This window comes from Athene cunicularia (assembly GCF_003259725.1).
Source record: "Athene cunicularia isolate RWA chromosome 6 unlocalized genomic scaffold, athCun1 chr6_part2, whole genome shotgun sequence".
Lineage (NCBI taxonomy): Eukaryota > Metazoa > Chordata > Aves > Strigiformes > Strigidae > Athene > Athene cunicularia.
Window position 1 is genome coordinate 10669933 of NW_020799106.1, and position 20520 is coordinate 10690452.

The following is a 20520-nucleotide window of genomic DNA, read 5'->3' on the forward strand; positions in this document are numbered from 1 at the left end:
GGGGGGGGAGAAAAAAAACAAACTGTTTTGGAAAGGATAAGACCAAGTACTGTAAAGTGTTCATACCAAAAGACATTAAACAGTCACAGTAATTTGATTATAGGGTTTGGTGTGTTGGTTTGGATTTTTTTCTCTTTTTTTTATGGGGGTAAGGGTGCAGCTGCATTACCAGAAATTGAACAGAACATAAATACACATGAAATTTGCTGTTAAAAGCAAATATATTACTATCTGTACTTAAGCACTCTGAAACCTTTTCATTGGGTCTGAAAATACCTACATTCAAAAATATTTAATATGGGCAAGGGGATGAAACTACCATGGCAGAAATCCTGATGAAATATGCAGCTCACCTTACATGGCACCACAACATCACTGGAAAAATGTCTTCTTAGAGGTTTTTATTTCACATTAATGAAACAGTGTAGGGACTTGATTTAATTTGATCCTGAGACAAACTTGTGCTGGTCTGAATTGGTCTTAGGCAGTCAGATTACAAAAGTCTGACCTCACAGCAACATCCCAGGAGTAAAACAGGATCTCCCATCAAGTACAGGCAAAGGGAACGCTGGCACATGAACCAGCACGGCCCAGCTGCAACACGTGCACACCAGTACCCAGCCTGTCTCATCCCTGCTGAAATGCAAAATATGCCATACAGGGCATGCTGTGAATTAAGATTTAAGGGGGAAAATGCTGATCTCAGACCAGAAAAGCCAGCAGCTATAGGACAGTACAAGGATATCACGGGTTCTTATCTCTTATGGGGATTTCTTGTCCTCCCTGGAGGGCAAAAGTATCTGCAGGAGATGGGTTGTCAACAGCAGGGCTGAAGGCTCTCCTAACTTTCTGGAAGAGTAACGAGGAAGGATCAATATTTAGAAAGTCCTAAGAAAAAGTAGTACAGCCACTGCGGTGGGGAGCACCACACACATCACTCCAGGAAAAAAAAAAAAAAAAACAAAAATCAGGAAACTTGCATTTCCTTAGTTCACTAAAAGCCATTTTTTGCCAAGTAACCAATTTCCTTACAGTCTTCAGTAAATAAAATATGAAGGGCAGACAAAGATGTAAAATATAAATGCATATACTTCCATAAACAACAGGCCCTGTTATTGTAGATGCTGCATAAATCATTGAGGACAACACGATTTATGTCCCTTAATGGAGAGCACAGAACTCAGGGTCAGTTGGCAGTCAAGGAAGTTTTATATTAACAAGTGTTGCATTTATATTCACCTTCGTGATCCACACTGCCTAGGAAGTGCAGAAATAGCTTTGGTTCATGTATTATTTAGCCAGGCCAAACAGGTGAAAGGTAGAATCAAACCTCAAGACAAACATCAGATGATTTTGGTGCAGATCTCCACCATATACAACACTTGCAATTGGATGGCAGGACACTCACCAGTTTGGTAATTAAGCCAGAATGGCTGAAACAATCTTGCCATCAGATTTCTCTGCAAAGCTGCTGGAAGCAATGACAGTAGTTATGAACTGCCCTGTTGAAACCCGTTGCTGTATCTGTCTTCCAGCACTTTGCCACACATGTGAGCACAAACACAATGTCTTTACGATTTCAAGTGTTAGCAGTTAGAAGTATTGCTTTGTCGTTTCCCAGGGGAAGAGTAATAGTACCTATAGAAGAACTGCACCTAATCACTGCCATCTCCTTTTTCTTCATTATTTTTTATTTCAAGCCGTTGACTGACAGATAACTGTTGCAGTGCTCATGTTTACAATGCACCATCATCTTTCCTTTCTCCTATTTGCAAAATTTGATACAAAAGGCACCGTAGCTTTCAAACAACTGGCAGCTGGCACCTTAAAGTTCAGTCATGAAAACTGTCTATCTAGCTGAAAATCACCTTTTACCTTGCAAATTAGGTATGTGGTCTAAATATTTTCAGACTACCTTCTTACTACTGCATATTTACAAACCGAACTTGAGGTGACCTTTAACTCGCAGCCAGATGAACAAGTTCATGGTGAAATCTGTGCTTAGCTGTATAAGAAACTTCTCTAGGACAAGACAGGCGAAGCTCCAAAACATCAGTGCTCAGATCTTTAAGGGACTCCACACTACTTTTTTCTACCATACAGGACTACAAAGCTCAACAGTCCCGATGAAGCTCCAGAAATAGCAGGTCTCACCCAAGCATGGGGAAAACCCAAAGCCATGCATCAGCTCGTGGCTGCCTCCTTCCCTGATTATTCAGAGGTTTAACAGAACTGAAAGTCATCTTCATATCCAAAGTGATTTCTGAGTAAAAAAATCACTTCCACTTCTATTTTGAAAGGTACTTATAGGCAGGAGTTCCTCCCTAATTCAAAGCTCTGCATAAAGCTGGATTTATTGATGCAGACCCATGATTCATCAGTAGAGCAAGCTGTAGGAGACAAACTGTCTTATTATGCTGGAATCTAGCAATATTAGGAAGGAAAAAAAAAAAAATCAGGAGTATTCATCTTAAACTGAGACCTAGACAAAAAACAGTATGGGTCTTCATGCCTTCTGTAGCTTTTTTCTTCCTTGTTTTTCCTTTCATCAGCAGTAGCGTCCACTCTTTCTTCCCTTCCCTCCCCCATTCTCTGTAGTTTGTTCCGGTGCCGCCTGCCAGAGCCTCCCCAGCCAAATGGCACATGCTCCAGAATAAAGGTCAACAGGCTTAGGAGAAAATGGAGAGGAGACTGCTAAAACCAGGGCAGTGCAACATCATCGCCCAAAACAGAGGGCAGAATATTTTAGATAACTTTGTGACAGATGGGCAGTAGCACTGGCGGCCCAATGAGCCCCAGCAGCCTCCTTGCCCTCCTCCCCTTCCAAGGATTTTTAAAAGAAGGAGAATTAGTCTGAAAGGATCCTGAGAACTGTAAATAAATTACATCCCTGTTCATCAATTAGCTCAGGCTGCACTGAAATGAAAGCCACAGTGGGCTCTGTAATCACTCAAAATAAACTCCTCTGACAGGATCACTCCTGTGTTGATGGCTCAATTATGCCTGGGAAGACCGTTACAGAACATTAAACATCAACAAAAGTCTGAGCTTGTGTTACTTTTCTCCCAGATAAATCTAACTCAGTAACTGAGTGCTTTTAGCTTAAGTAACCCTGAATTATTGGATCAATTCTTTTCCCACCTCTTCCTCAAGCTGTAAAAGCTAGGCCACTGCATACAGGAAAAATGTTTGTAAATAGTCCCTTTCTTAGACAGTTACATTATTATCATATAGGGAAGATAACGTTATCTTTTAAAAATATATGTGGTTTGGGAGAGAGTTGTTTATGCAAATTTAGTAGTTCAGAAATCAAAACAGGGACAAACTGTTCTCCTGGGTTATGAGGGTCTATTCTAACCTCACAGAAGAGCTTCTTCATTTCTCTAAAATCCAGTCCCTAGCAAACAGTTACACCACTTCCGTTTTCTGAAACTGCAAGACAAAGAAACTCTAACACAGCAGAAAGTTGCTTTCATTTCTCATTTTGCTTTTGCAATGTATTATTTGTTTTTCATAGCTTCAAGGTTACCAAGACTAGAGATACCCTCACCACCTGATTTTCTCTGTAACTGCACTAATACAAAATAAAGTTTCTCGAGGCTTGCCCACGTCAGCTCTTTGCTGTTCTAACCCAAGCATGACACGCAAGCTCATTGCAGAGGCCTGAGCAATACCAGGATTTCACTGCGGATTTAGGTAGGGTGTGACTAGTTTAGAATTAAACAAAACAATGTCCCCAAAGAAAAGCACGTGGCTGAGATTAAAGGAGAAAATTTCAAAGCACAAAAGGGGTTAGAAATAATAAGGAAAAAACAAAAACAGAAAGCTGGAAAGACTAAAAAACTGAAATCAAAGTTGCACCAAAATTAAGTAGCTAGTGGTCTTCCTACTAAATCCTCCTCAATGCTTAACACTCACCAATCCCAAAGCATCAGCTTTCCTAATATAAATAACTTGGATTTAACTGGGTTCAACTTCACAATTTTAAAAAATTAGTAAAGTATAACAGTGTCAACATTCTTACTAGTGAAAAATCTGCTTGACTGCTAAATTGATCTTTTAAATTTACAAGAAAACTGTTTTATGTATCACTGAGACCAATGAATTTTGACTCCTGTTTATGAAAAGCAGCCCAATAACAAGGAGGAAAGCACCCTGAAGCATTTTGAAACCTGAGTAAAACTAGCTGCTTGTCCAGAGGCTGAAAGAATAATTTCAATTCTTAAATTCACTATAAAACACAGAATAATTCCAGTTTCACAAAATCAAGATGTAAAATTTGACTCGATACCAAATTCCACCAAGCACTAGATATGCTTATATCTACAGCTTGTATCTTACAGCCCCTTGAAAAGTATAAATGCTGTTTCTCTTCAAGTCACTTGCCCAGGGATAGTGTTAGGTTACAGCTAAACATTATTTAGTTATGTTGAACTAACTGCTGTTTTCCCTCCACCATTTCCTGCACAGGGAACACTTGGCACAGCACGCTTACTAGTTTTTAGGATCCGTCTAGGATGGATGTCCAGGACATCTGAAATGCCCCTGGATACTTTCTTCTTCATTTGGCACTGAACAGATGGTTCACTGTTATCAGCATGTGGCTGGGAGAGCTACAATGGGAGCTCACCTAAACCAAGAGCAGCCTGAGAAATCACACTGTTCTAAGATTGACAGAGTTTAAAAAAAAAAGTAAACAAAAAGAAATCCAAACCCCCAAAACCAAAGACAAAAAAAAGCATCAGGAAACAAACTTTCCAACAAAGAAAATAATGGTTTCCTTAACTGGCTTTTGCCCTTATTTCAGAAAAGGCAACAGAAAATATATCCAAAGTTACAAGGACCAGTGATAACCACGAGGAATAGCGATAAACACCATGTGAAGAGTTGCTGACCAAACACTGCACAATGGCCACTTCCTAAAAGCAATGTTTAAAAGGCTTCCCCTGCTTACAAAGCACACAATATATTTACTCTCAGCCTGTCTGCTGACTGCCCTTCTCCTGACACTTCACATGCTTACCGCAATATAAAGTCTCTTATAAGAGAGTGTAATATTATAATGAAGCAAGATACTTAACATCTAGTAAGTGAAATTAAGGCCCCAGTGCTTTTAATGTGTTTTTCCCCCAACTACTCAAACTCTCCCCATAAACCATCAGAATATGAATGATTCAAACAGCAAAGTAAATCTCCTTAAGGCTCTGCTCTTAACGTGGGTAGGCTGATGTGCATTAGTTCAGCCCCAGCTAGAAGCAGCGGCGTGTGTGCTGTAGCTGTGATTTCACACCCGAGCTAAGCAGATAGGAGAGCTGACCTTACCAACGCCAGGGGTTGAGCTGCTCACAGGACTTCATCTCCAGCCCCTGCACTCCTGAAGTCAGGTTACCTGTTCCAGCAGATTTCAACAAGCCTTTTCTCAGAGGCACCCCCTCCCTCCTGCCTTGCATTCCCACCTTCCTCTCTCATGCTTGGGTGATTGCATGGTGGAAAAACTCCTCTTTTCCTGGTTTTCTGCTGGGCTGGCAGCCGAAGCAGCTGTCTGTGCAGTCACACAAGCATAAGCAAGCCCTTCCCCTTTCGGTGGCAGCAGTGAGTTGTCAGAGCAGCTTGGCTGTATGTTGAAACCATACCTCAAGTTTCTTAATCTGCCTTTCTATTTTTAACCAGTCATTTCCCCCACCTTCTCTGCCATGCAGACAGCTGAAGAAAGCAGCTGGTGACAACCGAGTGCTCCATTAGGCCAATTTTCCTGGCAAAAAATCATCCACAGGCTGGCTGCAAGTGCATGAGGGGCAGCAGAGACAGTCTCAAACATTCCCATGAACCCACGGCTCAAGGCAGTCAAGAGGGAACAGGGCTGTCTTCCTTCTCCCACTCCCTTGTGGCCACACAAACCAGCTGAGATCCCAATCAGCACCCCTTGTCCCTAAAAAACTCAAAGGAAAGAGGCTTAAGCAAAGATTCAGAGCACGGACCCACTTCTGGGCTTCACTGCCCAGGTCAGCTCTCCCAGGAGAGACAGAGGGCCCAACTCCTGCCTTCTGCAAGACAGCGTTAGCACTTGAGAGCACTTTCTGGGATGTCCCCAGTACAGAAACCTCCCCCAGAAAAATCACGTCTCTTGGGGAAAGGTTTGGATTCGTCTTATCATCTGGGTTTGGATATCTACTCCTTCAGGCTCTTGGTATTAGGTGTAACACAGATACACAATGTACCCTGAATTCTCTCCTCACATGGAGAACAGCTTTAAAAAGCTAATGTGCAACCTCCCTGTAAAGTTAGCCAAGCAAAAAGGGCACTTTCCTGAGCAACAAGAGCAGTTCTGAGTTTTCACAGGCATATGGAAACCCGGGGATGCACAGCACAGGCTGTGCAAAGCGTTGAGCCACATGGAATGGCACAAAGCAGGTCTTGGGGTTTGGGGGCTTTTAAACTGAGGTCCAGGTTGAGCTGCGCTCTCCAAGGCCTTATGAGGACCAGGCAGCTCCAAGGAGAAAACTGAAAATCTCCTCGTAGGACCAGGCAGAGCTTTGGTCTAAAAGCCTGGCTGAGAGCCCAGCACCTAAAACAGACACAGCTTAGGGAAGGCAAGGCACAAGTCCTACACTGATTCAGGGAGCTGAAGAGTTTAGCTGGAAGTTTTGAGTCATGCTCTTGGATATGGGCACCTGGAATAGATTAAAGCCCTTCTTGAGCTAAGCCCTTTTTCTCCTGTTCAAACAATGGCTGCAAACTTCGCAAACAACATTACTTTTGCCATTCTCCATGTAATGTGTTTTCATGCGCTACATATTTTCTATAGTTCTAGTTACTTGCACAAAACAGGCTTATTGCAAACACAATTGATCTAAACTTAAACACAGACAGGGCTCTAAAGATTATAAGTATCAAATGCCTTGGAGAAATCCATTTCTTACATGCCTCAGAAACAAAAGTCAGGCAAAACAAAAGTCTGGTGTGGATTTAAGTACAGCAAGGCCCACAGCAAATCTTCCAAGGTCCAACAGATCTGAATGACAGGACCCCAGGAAACAAAGCTGCTGAGCCAAACAGTCCATCAGCCATAAACCTGTTTAAAATTAAGTTTCATTAATGAGTTACAGTATTTATAAGTAGGTAAGTGGTGGAAACTGATGTGATTCAGCGATTGCCATGCTGCTGCTGCTGCGACCAGGGGAGAGAAACCTCACCATGAACACAATGGCCCACACCCAGAAGCAGCACAGGTGGTAGGTACTAGGTCTGAGAACCTGCTCCCCGCCAAGTTCACCAGCAACAGCCCAGGAAAATTTACTGCTCGTCAGTTTGTGGATAACCATCTGTCTTGAGTTGCCGGTTTCTGCAACTCTTCCTGGCCTTGAGTTATTTCAATGAAGAGTTGGACACTGATTCCCCCTCACCTAAAACTGCTTCAGAGCACAAGTTTCTTGCTCACATGAAAAAGCATCATCCACCTACAGTTCCTTCAGCACAACAGTAATGCACGAGACGATCCCATCAAGCAGCCTGGCGTGCTGTGTTTTTCCCCTCTGCCTTAGTTGAAGCCGCTCTCCTAGGAAAGTGCTTTATTCTCTGTGCACGGCAAGGAGGTCCTCTCTCATCCTTAATCCACTGGGCTACCTCACTTTATTAGCCAATACAGAAACCACAATAGCAGCCAACACCCACGCATGAAACAAAGATCTATAAGTAACTTCATTTCTTACCTCCTGGAAAAAGGGAGTTTCAGGGGTGAGAAACCTCTTTAGCAGCTTTTACAAGCACTGTGACCGGGCGTTAATGATTTACCTGACTGTGCTCTAAGCAGATATTTGATAAGAACGTGTTTTGTTATGATCTGCTTTCCTGCCTTCCTCTGCATAACAAAATCAACTCACAAATGAAGTAGACATGGTATTACTTGACAGGACAGGAAGAAATTAATGCTCCTCTAAGCTTGCTTATCCCACCCTGCTTTAAAAAAAACCTTTTTTTTATACATACATGCATGCACATACATACACAGAGACTAAAAATCAATGCCTGGAGTAGCTCTTCTATGTATACATACACACACACACACACACACACACGCAGATGTGAGCTACTGCAGGCACAGGTTTTTTAGTTTCTTCCCCAGAAACTGAGTATAAAAAAAAAAAAAAAATGTTCAACGCATCACTATAAATCTATTAGCTTCCAGATTAAAACATTTGGCTTAAAAGAGGTTTACAACAAGAAGAAAAGGCAGCTGTGCCAGAAACACACAAATAGGATCACATACCATGGAAAGACTTAGCTGCATATCTTAAGACACAGCTTACTGATAAAAGTTATATTCCTTTTGCTGAAGTGGGTTCAGCTCACCAAGAGGATTTCTATGGTTTCCCCATGACTCATGGTGTTCCTCTTCACACCCAGGGCCACCCAACTCTACAAGTGAAGCATTCACGTTTCTGGGTGGCAGGTGTCACCATGACACGCGTGGAGCAGCACCGTCACATGGCCCTGCCTCTTCCTATGTACAACTGCTAAAAATACTCACATAAAGTCTAAAATACATTCTTGCTCTTACTGTTTCATATAAACACTCACTGCAATTGCCCTGGGGATATCTGGCAGCAGTTAAGTAGGGGGTTAAGGGTGGGGAGATGTGCCCAAGATGGCAAGAGGGACAGCAGCTGTTCCCTGACTTTCAGTTTGTGCAGGCAAGTGCTGCTGCTACTCCACGTAACTGGTTACCTTGTCCCAGTGCGCTGCAAACAAAACCTCCAACCTAGAAACCACAGAGACACACATTGTGTCTGGCCGCAGCAAGAGATAAACCCATTCGATGGCAACACACCAGACCCTGGAAACCATTCAGGGGGAGAAGACAACGGTACTCACCAGCCATGTAACTGCTGCCCCAGTTGCTGGCAGCCTGGCTGGCTTTTATTTGGAAAAAAAAACAAACCCATCAAAAAAACCCCAACTAACAAACACGAGACTAAACACAAGCTTGAGTACCACCTTTAAAAGGAAAAAAAAAAAAAAAGTGCTGTATTTTAGATCTTAATGTACATGAGTCCTTCTGCTTGCTTCCAAACACAGCCCCTGGCTCTTCACCAGCAGCTCAACATGCCTTTTAACTAAAACGGGATCATCCACAGCCAGAGTTACTCACTCATGGAAATCAGGCAGCAGCCAACAGCAGCCAACTTTTCCTCTTCCCAGTCGCCAGCCAGACACAACGCTTACAGCAAGAGGAGCGAGCAGCGAGGCCTCTGCAAGCCGAAACGTTTTACCATTCCTTTGCCACTTCAGCAAAGCAACTCCCGCACCCGAGGATCTTGCCGGCGCCTCCTTCACAAGCCGAACTTCCTTCAAATTAAAAGTTGCGTTTCAACTTCCCCGCTCTGGCAGCATCGTGCCGGGCTTTGCCAACGCTGCTCTCCGCTCCGCTCCCGCTGGCCCCGCGCAGGAGGGGCTGGGAAGGAAAAGCACGCCAAGTGAAGCGCTGCACCGGAGCCGCTGAAGCGAACGCTTGCCTGTTGCTGCCGCTCCTCCCGGGCCACGCTGTCTCGCCCCGCTGAGTGCGTCAGCAGCGGCGAGAGGAGGAGACGGAGGAGGAGGACGAGGAGGAGGAGGAAGGATGGGAGCGCCAGCCTGGCTGGAGGGGCTGCAGTTTCCTACAGCAGCTCGTGGCAGCTCTGGGTTTTACCAGCAAAATAACAGCTAAAACAAGGGGAAATAAAATTATCAAAGAAATTCAGGGCTATTGATTCCTAAGTGTGCAAGTAACCCGAAGCAAAGCCTTGCATCAGTATTACTTTTGAAAGACTTAAGATGACACCACGAAGCTATAAGAGTCAGTACTGGGAATGATTTATTTTTTCCAATACACATAAATACCAGATGTTAAAATCCTACCTAAAAAAAAAGCTCCACAACAAACAAACAAAAAAAGTCATATTTCACCACACTAAAATCAAAACAACAAATTCCCCAACCTTTCAACGAGGTTTTTGCCTGCATCCCGCTGCTGCCACCAGCGGGAGAGTCCCTGGGCGGGCAGCATCACCTACCCCCGAGGGCACACATCCAGCCTTTATCCCAAAGGATACACTAAAGACTGGGACACATAGGACCGAGGAAGATTGCAACTCCTGCACCCAAACACAGGGGGTGGCAAAGATGAGCAGGAAAGGAAAGTGTGAAGCATCCCTGGTGAGCACAAGAGGGAGTGGAGGACGTCTACTGGCCACTGGCCTCGGGACAGCAGGGAGAGAGTGTAATTGAGAACAAAACCACAACACAAAGCAGACTGAGGCCACACATTTGGAAGGACTGACAGAATGAGCGGTGCTGACAGAGTGTTTTCCAGCAGATTATGAGAGAGCAAGGGCTCTATGCAGTCCACTGGCCGCTGTATGCAAGAGAGATAGTGTCCAGGAGTCAGAGGTGTATGAAGTGGCCTGCTTCCCCTCCACAGATGAAATAATGGGAGGGGAGAACAGACACCAGCATTAACAAATAATAGCAGCATGGGGTTTTCTGAAATCCATCCCAAGAGAGGGAGTCTGTCGCCAGTAATACCGAGGAATCTGCAGAGCCACACTGAAGAAATACAGGGTGGAAAAAGTATTTTCATAAGTCACAAACAGAAATCCTTCCATACTAATCCCATCATACAGAAAATAAGTATTCTTAAGGAGCTGTTGGCTTACTGGGTTTTTTTTTATAGATACATGCCCCTAGGCATGGCCCACCAATCCTTGTATCTAACACATGCAGACAGCCAGGTATCAAATAGAACATTTTCACAATCAGCTCCTCCACAGGGTCCAGAAGTCAAAAAAAGTCCATAGGTTTGTCAGTAACTTTCAAATACTGGTGAGGAGACAGGGGGAAGAAGGTTTTGACAAGGACTCTGACCACCAAGCTGTACATCTGGAAGCACCAATTCAAGAAGAACACAGAATTATCTTGTGTCAGTGAGCCCAGAGAATTCCCCTGTCTTTAATTAACTTTTAAAACTCTTTCCTTTTAAAGATCAGCAAAAAAATCCACTTAGCTTGAATGGTCCAACTTGTCCCTTTCTCAAATATCTTTTTCCCTAATATAAGAATTAAAAACCACATAAGCTCATTCTCCTTTTTCTGCAGATCATCATTGTAACATGGGAGCTGGCAAACCCTGGCTCAGGTGAACTAACCATCATCTTTTAGGAAGGATTTTAACAGTTAAGCTGTACCTCCAGCAGGATGGCGAGTCAAGTACAACTCAGTCCATTTTATTTAAAATCTGAGGAGAGATGGGAAGTGTGGATGAGCCACTAATGAGCTCCCTCTGCCTTTTTTCCATCAGTCTTTGAGTAATTGAGCTCTGTAACACTCAACAGATGCATCCGCCCAATCTTGTCCTGCTTTCTAGGAGAGATTCTGGAGTAGAACTGGTAATTACTCATTACCTAAAGATTTCTTAGGTATAATTCAATTGGTACCAATTCTGTAAATTCCTCCTACTGAGCACATATATGAGGAATCAAAGGATTAACTGGAAGACACACTACAGGTAGTGCATTCCTTGTTACGTTATACTCATGTCTACTTTGGGCCAAGACATACTTCATGGGACAGCATAAGGTGAGGACAGAGGCAAACTTAGTAACTCATTTCTGGAAATAAATACGTTCATATTTGAGGGAAATGCTTTTATTACTCCAGGCGATCTTATCTTTGCAATTTTTTCCCTCAGTATTCTCAACTCTATGGGTTCAGTGACCTCAATGCACGTAACAAAGCCAGCTCTGTTTTCCCATGAGTAAGGTGTGGCCAGAAGGGAGAAGACATGACAGTTTGACAAGTATTACAGGTAATTAAAAGCAAGCTTTGGGAACACCTTTTCAACATGTTTTATCATTATGCATTTAAATACTGCATGTGTCCAAACAGATACAACTTAATACTCTGTAAAGCCCTAAACAAATAAAAAGAAGCATAACGAATACTTACAAATTTCTTGCAAGGGGGTTTTGGTTTTTGGGAGGTTTTTTGGGTTTGTTTTGTTGTGGGTTTTTTTTACCCCCCTCCTTTCTCCTACACACTTCAGCCAGGACATAATTAGCCTAAGGGCTAAAATGGAGGACAGCCTGAACAGATTACATCATTTTCTTTCTACAGGACTGAACATCTTGGAGTACTGCTCTCAGTTAAGTGGCTGTTGCTCTGCTTCACATCCACCTTCCCACATCGTGCTTCAATACGAAGATGATGACCACCATAAAAACACCTGAAGAAGAGAGACAGCCACTGAGTTTTGACCTGTTTGCTTCTTTCCTCATCAGGAGACAACACTAGATTTGAGGTTGACTGCTGGCACTTAAGAGAAATAGCTTCTATCAAGCTTCAGCACTAGTGTCCCTTAGCAATTCAAGCCCCACATGCACTGGCAAGAGATCATCCTTTCAAAAGTCTTGCTGGGGCAAGATCTTCCTTGCCTTGACAGCCTAAATCTGCCTAAACATCAAAAAAAGAGTACAAAGATTATATTGACTCACCCTCGCCCATCAGTAAAGAAACTTTATATTAGCAGATGAAACCCAGGACTGAGGGTGAGAAGTAAAGTCTAGTGTGAGTAAAAAAAAAAAAAAAACCAAAACCAAAACCAAAACACAAAAACCCAACCCCAAACCCTACTCATTCACACCACCAAGCAAACTCAACTCCGAAGCCCAAGCACCACAACGTAGGTGAAGGAAAACAAGCAATGATGCTGCCTCTAACAGAGCTGTGGGCATGGCCAAGAAAAAAAAGCATGCAAGAGACATTTTTAAAGTGATGCATTTCTCTCTCCTTAGGTTACTAAGCAGCTGTCCTTCCAATGCATGGATCTAACAAAGGAACTGCACACATTATTTTCAGGAAGCATTTTTACAGGACCCATCAGGGAGGCACATGTCTTGCTGCCTAAAGAGGACCCCTACCAGCACAAAACAGGTCTGACTTCAAAGACTGATTACTGATTTCTAGGATTAACACCTACCTGAGAGCATATGTTCATATTGTTTCAAGTGAGTAATACAAATCCATACATACACCACATGTATCCAAAACACCTTTTAAGCATTTTTTTTGCTGTCTTTTTTGTCTTTTTTTTCCTTCACGTAATCTGATTCTGGTCACTGATATATCGGGGGGGGGGGGAAGCGCTACAGGAGCATTAAAAAGTTTCTCTGACCTGCATTTGCTTCAAAACACCACATTCAACAACAGCATGAGGACAAATTTTTAAAAATTACTTGAAACTTATAGCCCATTCTCTTCAGAGCAAAGCTACTTGGTCTTAACTACAGTGTGACTCCCCGCTCATTTGAAAGGAAGCATTAGCTGTTGCACCGAATCAGTTTGCTATAAGCATCAAACCCTCTACTTAGCATTTTGTATCACAATACACTGAACAACCCATGCCACTCTAAAATTGCTGCTTATTACTCCTCAGCACTTTCACCCCTCAAAACAAGTGACCTAGTTTATAGCAAACTCACTGTGCAATCTGTAATGCCGATCTCTCCAGAGATGCTGTGAATGCAACAAATCCTGTTGCTTAGTATTTATATCAAGCTTATTATTTCTTCTAGCTCCAAGCTGAGATTTTTAACCCCATTTCTTAAGCTGAAATGTCTTAGTAAAGAAAACAAAAATCAAGGACATTGCTGAGTTTTGAACAGCTTTGGCAGAGACCTTTCAGCACATGTGCTTTATGAGCCAGAAATGAAGCACTTTTTATTAAAGATGAAAAAATGCTCGTTGCTAAAACAAACCTGTCCTGGCCATCACTGCTCTGCCCTGTCTTCTGAGGGTTTTCAACCAGCAAACGTGTATATTCCTGTTTGATATAACACATGATTTTGAAGAGGCCAGTAGCTAAAAAAAGAAAAAAGCACAACGGACAACCCCCCCATCCTATCATTTTTCCTACTGAGAAATAACCTGAAATTTTATTATTACATATAAAATATAATATTACATCTGTATTACAGCATTAACAGCCATTATAACTTGTTACATGCAAGGCTGTTACAAATAGTTGCTTCTGAAACTGAGAAAATTTCATTAAATTTACCTTAACGGGGTTCTGATACATACTAAAAACATTAAAAGGTTGACTTCAAAATCCATCTAGATTTTATTATTAAAATAACTTCCAGAAATGCTAGGTTAAGTGTTTAGGTGTATCTATCAAAGGGTGGTTCTGGAGTACTGATGTACTTACTCATCAACTCCAGCAGTTAAGTTTCCAGAGAGGAATGCTGTGTCATGTAACATGTGACTCATGGAATAATGTCCAGGGGAAACCACATTTCTCTCCCTTTTCCTATTGAAAGCTTGAGCTGCTTTTAAGTTGAATCAAGTTACCTGAACAAAAATCTTTCCTCCAACAACGGAGCTAATTTCAGCATTGCTTGACTGAGCATGTGTACAAGAACAAACATGTACTTTAAATTGCTTGCAAAGAGGATGATCACGCAATCTGGTAGCAAACTGGAAACTCAGCTGAAAACAACCCCTGATCCTCCTCCAGAAGTGAATTAAGAAATACGTTGTGTTGTTGCATTTGAACATGTGTTTGTATTTTGACCTTGCCATCGGTTTTTCAATTTCCCAATGCTCTGGCTGGCTGACCTGTTCCTGGGCAGATCCCAGTTCACTCCCCTTCTGCATTTGACCCCGTGCACAGTCATGGGACTCCACCATGTTGCAACAGGTCTGAGGGATCACACACACACACACACACACACACGCATCCCTGTGTACTCACTGTGACTGAAAGCTATAAAAAGAATGGCAGAAACATCAGTCCACGAGGACACAGGACCTTTTGCTGCCCATGAAGTGAGCCTCATCGCCACTCGCGTTGTCCAGGCCATGCAAGCAGCTTAAACCTCTGGAGTTCTCATCTAACTGGCATCATCTTTGTAAATGGATAAAATTGGTCATTTTGCTCAACATGTGTGCTTCCTTGGGTGTGTATATCCTTCTGCTGTTCCCAGTTAAACACCACAGTTGCCCTTTAGATCACTGAAGAAACACCTGTATCTCCTCAGCAGCAGCTCTGCCATTAGAAGCTGGGGTTGCACTGCAAAGTCTGATGGCCAGCACCTCTCTGGAGGTGAGAGTAGAGAAAAACAAGGTGGCACACTGTAGTACTACAATTCACTTTCATACAGGAGATGTGCAATCAGATACCCAGTTCAAAGCGAGTGTTTAATATCACACCACAGTCACATTTTAACCTAGGAGAGTGAAGCTTTCCATAAAAGAGAAAAATGGAAACAAGACACCCTTTCAAACTCATTGTCTCAACTAGAAGAACGTTTTTCACATGGCACAGGGCATTGTTCACATGTGACTGCAGCCACACCTAGCTACCGCACGCACTCCCAGCTCGTGAAGTGCCACTCCTATTCTCTGATCCCCTTACTTTTTCCTCCAAGAGGTCTCATTACTCAGGTGTGGCAAAATCCTCTGGCTAAAGAAGTCATCACCACCTCAGAACGTCAGTTTGGTTGTACTTCTTCCAAACACAAAATTTCAACCCAAAGGCCTCTGTTTATAAGCAGGCAACAGACTGTTTCCTCATTAAAAACTAATGGAACACAGACTGGTAGCACCACTGATTTTTCCATCAAAGAGTTAATTCCTTTGTTATTTGCCCCACATCTTGCTATAATGCTGCTGGGTTTGTATAGCAGTAGTTTGGCACATACCAGGTTGAAGTGCTACGGCTTGGACAACAGGCCCAAGCCTGAGTTGACCTGTAGGAGCATCCTGCATATTTTATAACTGATAACCACTGTGCTAGTAGGTATTGTATTGGGTTATAACAAACCACCTATGCTGATGTAAAAAGTGCTAAAGTGTTGAAGTACTGAAGCCTGAATGACAGGCCCCAAGCCGAAGCTGCTAGCTCCGTATGTAATCATTAACAAAGTACGTAAGCTCAATAGTGAAAAAAGCACCTTAGACAGAATATAACCAGTAGTGAGAAGAGAACGTATCCAACTTCCCTTGTTGAGAATCCAAGTGTTCGGCCTTGTTAGAAACTTCCTTGGTTCTCCCCCCAAGCCCTGGCCAGGCTTTGGTAGAATCCAACAGGAGGATGAAACCAGACGTTCCACTCAAAACAAAGGTGCCAGTTATTCTGACTTGATGATTTTTGGTACATAAGGCTGGACCTACTTGCAGTGACTTTGGATGCCTCGCCATGAACGCACCATGTAGGATTTCCCACTTGCTGGGATGGGTTCAGCAAATCCTCGCTGCAACCAGGGCTGCCCAGCACCTGCAGGTCTGGATGACAGTAATGGGTGCAAGTGGTGATGGATCTTTCTTAACTACTATTCTCCCTCTCATGTAGCAATTATTTGATCCATTATCCAGTATTTTCCTATTTGTTTGCTTTAAGTGTCTTATTCTGTCTTTTCTTACTGCATGTTTTCTGCATTATTCTGTGACATTAGTTATCCCAGTAAAATACAACTACTCTGGTGTTTAAGTTTAATTGGCATCTTTAATCAGAAAAACACAGGTACTCTGGCTTCTTTAAAGCTTTTGACAGATCAAGTTGGCCTTACCCAGAAACATGGCATGTAATGATGAATGCCAGCTGCTGCCATCAACCAAGGAGCAATCAAGACCTTTCAGGAAAATACTCTTGCTTATTTTAAGTATGGCTGGCTGGATAGAGCAAGTCACTAATTTATTATGCATAAATGGAGCCAAAATAGCCATGCTTGGGCTTATGCAGAGCACTGCAAGGCAAACGCTTTTCCTTTCAGAAAAAAAATGTTTATACCAAATGCACATTTCATTAACACACAGTACAATTAAAACAGTGAGGTCTGAAATTGTACTAATGTATATATCTCTATTCTGAGGAGGGGCAGAGATGCGAAAAACTTGGCCCTTTCCTCTATTCTTCAGCAGCAGCACTTCGTCCTTCCGCAAATACCAACTTTATGTTCTGCTGATGCTATCTCTTGCTCTTCAAAGGAGCTTCTTAACCTGGAAGACCTAAAAGGAGCCAATGCTTTCCAGCACATGGAAAATTAAATTTAAAAAAACAAAAAAACCCACACCAACAAACCAAAACAAAAACCCCAGAACACAACATAAAGCAAGAGTTAATACATGATTGTGTTTTGTGCTAGAGGTCAACACCAGGGCTCCCAAGCGTGGAGGGGGCTTTTTCCTGTTACAGATAAACCAACCCAGTCCCCACATCCTGAGTATTTGCTGGCATGCTGTAAGAGTCACACAGAATAAAAACCAGAGACACATCCAACTCCTTAATTTGCAATATATTTTTTGGGCACCTCAGCAGGATGGTTAATTATCCCAAACACATGATCTACACCTGCTGTTCCCACAACATGCATCTTCTCTCTCATAACCAGGTAGCAGACCCAGAACAAAGTATACCCCACCCAGACTCTGAAAATGAAACAAGTCAGTTATCAATTAATCACTGCCTTCAGCTCCCTTTTTTTCCTATGTAACTGAAAGTAAATATTCACAGGTTAAACTGCACTGACTCAGACATACCCACCTATGCAACACCTTACTCATTAATAGGCATGATGTGGATTAATACTGCAAATCAGAGCTTCAAATATCCACTTCCTCCATCCCAAGGGCAAAGGGAACAACACAACAGAGGCGATAAGGAGCTATTTGTGAGGACTGCAGGGTGTTGTGTTCCCATTATCCTGTGTTGTGAAGCTGGCATTATCGCTGTTTTACACACAGCTGAGCCGAACCCATCATGGCAACACATCCTCGTCTTGCAACTTCCACCCGCAGCTCACGGCGAGTGTCACGAATGTCACCTGGGTTCAAAGGTTGACCAGATGAATTCAGAGCAGTAACAAAGAAATGACACTCTGCAAGCCTAAGCCATTAATCACTAAAGGCTTGAAGGGCTAATTGGGGAAGTGTGTTTATACAACTCCTTACGTTCCTCCCAAGAAAAGGGAGAACATACAGAAATGTCATCACAGGCACAAGCTGGGTTCAGTATAACTCAAAATGTAACTCTACTTGTATCTCTACCAGTTAGCAAAGTATGATAAAAGTGTTCCCCATCACCATGTTCAGGCACTGGCCTGTTAGACCTTGTCTATATAACTTTGACCGCTGTGATGCATATGAGAAACAAGAAAGGACAAAGACCAAATGCTCGCTGCTTAGCACAGGCTTTGGGCTCCAGGCCCAGGATGCTCCACTTGTGCTGCAGAACCAAATGGTAGGATTACAGGATGCAAAATATGGCAAGGTACAAACATGGAAGATGTTAGATTATTGTTACATCAAAATCACAAAACACCAGCACTACCTACTACTTCCATCTGCTTGTTTAAAGATGGGACCTTTGTTTCATTTATGGATTTTCTTTCTGATGAACACGCTTACAGACTGGGCAGTCTCTTCCTCTAGCCCAACGGGTTTATTCCTATAGGAAGTACAAGTATCAGTTCTGTGTAAGCCTTAAAAATGGCAGACTGGTCCTTCCACCAGGATCATTGAAACTCTTGTTTCCCAGAACAGACATTCACCCCAAAAAATTCAGGATTTACTGAAATCTCAACCCATTACATTTCTTATATGTACACATTCCTAAGAGCACCTGAATATGTCTTAGACTACAATGCCAAGTACTAACTTGAACAGGGACCTGAAGGAACTTCATCCTGTTCTCACCAAAGCCAAGTCTCAGCAGCTTTGACCACAAAAGGCAATGTGCACCCCAGGCAGAAGCTGAAGCCTGTGTTTTCCAGCACATTTTGAGTTCCACTTAAGTGCGGCATCCATCCACATCAGATAAGCCTCTATGCGCTATCAAACCTCTTCAGGAGTCACATATTTCAGAAGGATGAACGCACACAGATTTGATTTCCAAGTAAGTAGCAGATTTCATTTCAACTCACTTCCTATTGATATGGTTAGTTTTAATGACCAAGGATATGTTCACATATATAGCCTTAATAGACAAACTACTATGAGTTCTCTCAATGCTAAAAAACCCTACAAGTATATTTATGCTGTAAATACATTATGCTGGAGCATACACAGAGCAGCAATTGCTAAAACAAGCCATGGCCAAATACTTTTCCCCTGGCATGCATTCATCAAATATATTTTGGCTAGCATTTACCATGTTCACACTTGCATTTCTGCTCTTGACACCAGTCACAACAGAAAGACTATGTACGTCTTTTCCAAATCCACAGAGGAGACCATCACACCACTCCGAACTCAGTATTGATTGTGCAAGTCCTTGTATGATCGAAGTGTAGATGAGGGTAATCATTCTGCCTGATTCCCCGCTGCCTCTTGGTTATTCCAGGTGGATTATCTGAACTCAGAAACAACTGGAGCTGATTTGGCACAAGCTGGATGGGGTAACTGTGTACATCAAACTGTGGACACCCACATCTTTCCTGTGCTCTCAGAATCTTGAGTCAAAGGAACCAACCATTTCTTTTTAAAGACCTTTCTTAACTACTCCTGGAGTATGACATTACTTGGGATACTGTTGTGCTGTGTGTTACAATTTCCTAGAGTAAGAAATTAGTTTCTTCCCCATCCACACCAAAGACAACTAACCCAGAACAAGATTTCCACAGACCTTCCACTGACTGTTAAATGTTGCTGTTTCATAAAATTACTGTCAGAGGTTTTACCCCTGCAATTACAGTCCACCAAAATGCAATTCTGTAAGGAGTTTAAAATATCTAGCAGGAAGTGCAAAAGGGTAAATACTTGAGCTTTCTAGAGAGGTGGACTTGCTTTCTTGCCTTGTTTATTTATGCAGCGCTCTTACGATTTGCTTGGTGATTGGCAATTCTGCAAAAATATAGTGCTCAAACACGCCAGCTTCACACTGTGTTTTTAGAAAACCTCAAGTGTTACTTTCTGTCTTCTACAGCTCACAAGAAGCAAAAAGTAGCAAATGCAGCTTCAGACCTCAGAAAACCCTACTTAAACCAAAAGTAAAAATAGCCTTATTTTGCAAACTCTCCTACAAGAACGATATATATTGACTATTAGGACAAGAGGGAATGGCCTCAAGCTGCCCAGGGCAGGGTCAGGCTGGCTCTGAGGAAGGATTTCTGTGCAGAAGGGGCTGTTGGGTGTTGGAATGGGCTGCCCAGGGCAGGGGGGAGTCCCCATCCCTGGAGGGGTTGAAGAGTCGGGCTGAGCCAGCGCTGAGGGATCTGGTGGAGCTGGGAGCGGTCAGTGTGAGGTTCATAGTTGGACTGGAGAAGCTTCAAGGGCTTTTCCAACCAAGATGGTTCTGTGATTCAGTCTACACCTTTATTCAATTTTCATCCAAATTCGTTATTTTAGATTTAGACTGAGCACAATAGAAATGGAAATTATGGCAAAGTTTTTGAGAAGCCAGAGCTCTGAATGGCTTGGAAGTCAATAACAAATTGAAATTCAGTTTTACAATAATGAAATAACTTCCACAGTGCAGTAACAAGGCGGGGGG

General features: G+C 42.7%; 1 protein-coding gene across 3 annotated transcripts in view; it reads right to left on the minus strand.

The window, feature by feature from the left end:
• Nucleotides 1–20520, minus strand: part of SGMS1 (sphingomyelin synthase 1) — a 67598-nt gene that overhangs the window by 25314 nt on the left and 21764 nt on the right. Inside the window, exon 1 of one of the 3 annotated variants that reach the window (XM_026851901.1) lies at nt 9149–9556. The exons of 1 other annotated variant lie outside the window; for it this stretch is intronic. The gene's annotated coding sequence lies outside the window, so the exon portion shown is untranslated. Of the gene's footprint in view, nt 1–5322; nt 5426–9148; nt 9557–20520 lie in introns of those variants that run through there. One more of the 3 variants, XM_026851908.1, reaches the window with a different exon arrangement.